Raw genomic sequence first — 2,512 nt, 5'->3', positions numbered from 1 at the left:
GAAGAGATGATGATGATGAAGAAGGTGGGGATGAAGAGATGATGATGATGATGATGAAGGTGTGGATGATGATGATAATGCTGATGATGAAGGTGTGGATGATGATGATGATAAAGGTGTGGATGATGATGCTGATGATGAAGGTGTGGATGATGATGATGATGAAGGTGTGGATGACGGGGCTGTAATTAATAATAGTAATAATAATAATAACAATAATAATAGTAATAATAACAATAACAATAATAATAATAACAATAATAAAAGAAAGTTAAGTAGTTTAAATGTTTAGAAGAGAACAAGTTGTTTTGGGGACTCGGCCTCAGTTGTTGTTGAACTTCCTGCTCCTTTTTTAAAATGCTGGAAATATGAACATTTCCAAAAGTGCAGACCTCAGGGTGCAACATCTCTAAACACGTCAGAGCTGGTTCTGTGGAACTGGACTGAGGTTCTGACCCGCTGAGGTTCAGTTCTCTGAAGGTTCCACAGAAGATGCTCACAGAGAACCTAACCAGCTGATCTGAGGTCACAGATTCTCAGTCTTGATTTAATGATGTCTTATTTACAACAATCCTCCAGCCGTTGAATCGTGAATGGATTTTGTCGGTTCAGAACCAGAACCACTTCCTAACGTTAATTTGTGTTCGTCCAATCATATGACGGCTGCTGTTGAAGGATTACAGTTATAAATATTAATCTGTTCATCCATGAAGTCTGGAAATGATCCGTGTTGCCATGTTCCACCGTTGAACTTTATCTTCGCCCTCACTGACCGAGACGCCATGTTGGAATCGCAGCTGGACCACGAGTCCGGATCACAACAGAAACCAAAGCAGTTCTTGATCACACGGTCCATTCATGGCGGGTTCAGCTGGTGACGAGACGTTTTGCCTCCATGTTGCTCAGACCGGCACCGTGTTCAACTTGAAGCTCCTGCCGCTGTGCACGGAAACACAACACTTGTGAGCGTTTCACAGAACTTGGATACACGACGAGTGGACAGAAGTGGACTTCACATTTCCAGTCCAACGGGACGGACACCAGCAGCCGTTGACTGGTGGGAACATTTTGTCTGGGCGCTCGGTGGATCAGCGGATGGTACTGGACCTGCTGCTCCTTTAGCCTGTTGTCTGTTTAAAGCTGGTGTGAAACCCGACTGTTGGCCTCTCAAATCACTTTGTATTGTGTCCAAACATCTAAAACGGCACATTTTGTCGTTCACAATTAATTTTTGGTCCAATTAGTTCATGTGAATCTGACGAGTGCTGAAGAAAAAACCTTTAATTGTGACTCAAGTCTAAATAATGTGTGGAAATGAAGCGGTTCTGACACCATGAGAGGATTCAGACCGCACGAGTCCAGTAAAGGTGATTAACATTAATGGAGGGGTTTGTGTGCATTTTAATTACAGTATCGTGCACGTTCATACGTGCATGTGCGTGTTTACAGCCTGCTTTTAAACGCTTTATGGGTCAGTGTGTGGGCCTGCTGCAGCCATTACATCCATTTAAACGTGGCGTTTTGTTCCAGGACGTTTGCTTTAATGGGACAGAAATGTAGAAGTTTATTATTTTTGCAGCGTGTTGTTTTAATGAGCTTCTGTAAATGTGAAGGGCTGCTGCTGCAAAACTTCTGCTAATTCACAAAACACTTTTAATGTCTCGTCTCTTGTTGTTTCCAAACGTGCCAGGCCAGCTCGGCTGTCGTTTAATCTTTAGTGCTTCTTAACCTGCGATCGAGTCGCACTCTGATTTAAAACGAGGCGTTCAGACTCAAATGTCATCAGATTTCTGTGAACTGAGGACGAACGCTCCGCTGCCCTTCGAACAACAAACACCGTCTGACGTGTTTATTTAGTTAAAGTCACTGAATACACCGACTTCCTGTTTCACAGTGACGCATGAACGCTCAGACCTGTTCAGTCTGGAGTGGACCTGCAGGTCCGGTTCTGGTTTATGAGAGCGAGGGATGAACGAAGGACCAGCAGAATTAAGAGAGAAGCAGAGGAGGATAACGGAATGTGTAAACGAATCACGGGAACATCTGGGGGGTGTTTTCTCAGGTGATGCTTTGGTGAGAGGACGTTTTGACCTGTGATCTCCACTGATCCACCGTCCTCTGAGGCTCTGCCAATGGCCCGGGCTGAGGTGGATTATGGGTAATGAGAGGATTCAGACTGTGTGGTTTCATCGAGCTCTTTGTTTGTCACCTGACAGAAGACTGTAGCTTTACTCCATGTTGGGATGGACTCTACAATCAAACGGTCTGATTTCTGGTCCTGGAAAACCAGATCTGACAGGTGGTGTCTGTTTGATCTGGCAGGTGGTGTCTGTTTGATCTGACAGGTGGTGTCTGTTTGATCTGGCAGGTGGTGTCTGTTTGATCTGACAGGTGGCGTCTGTTTGATCTGGCAGGTGGTGTCTGTTTGATCTGACAGGTGGTGTTTGTTTGATCTGACAGGTGGTGTCTGTTTGATCTGACAGGTGGCGTCTGTTTGATCTGACAGGTGGTG

The 2,512-nt window shown here is 44.9% G+C and overlaps 1 protein-coding gene across 1 annotated transcript in view; it reads left to right on the top strand.

The window, feature by feature from the left end:
- LOC119423574 (glutamate receptor ionotropic, delta-1) overlaps positions 1–2,512 on the top strand; it is a 458,437-nt gene that overhangs the window by 5,820 nt on the left and 450,105 nt on the right. The window lies entirely within an intron of this gene.

This window comes from Nematolebias whitei, chromosome 17 (assembly GCF_014905685.2).
Source record: "Nematolebias whitei isolate Nwh7 chromosome 17, NemWhi1, whole genome shotgun sequence".
Classification (NCBI taxonomy): domain Eukaryota; kingdom Metazoa; phylum Chordata; class Actinopteri; order Cyprinodontiformes; family Rivulidae; genus Nematolebias; species Nematolebias whitei.
This window is presented reverse-complemented; position numbering and strand designations above follow the sequence as displayed.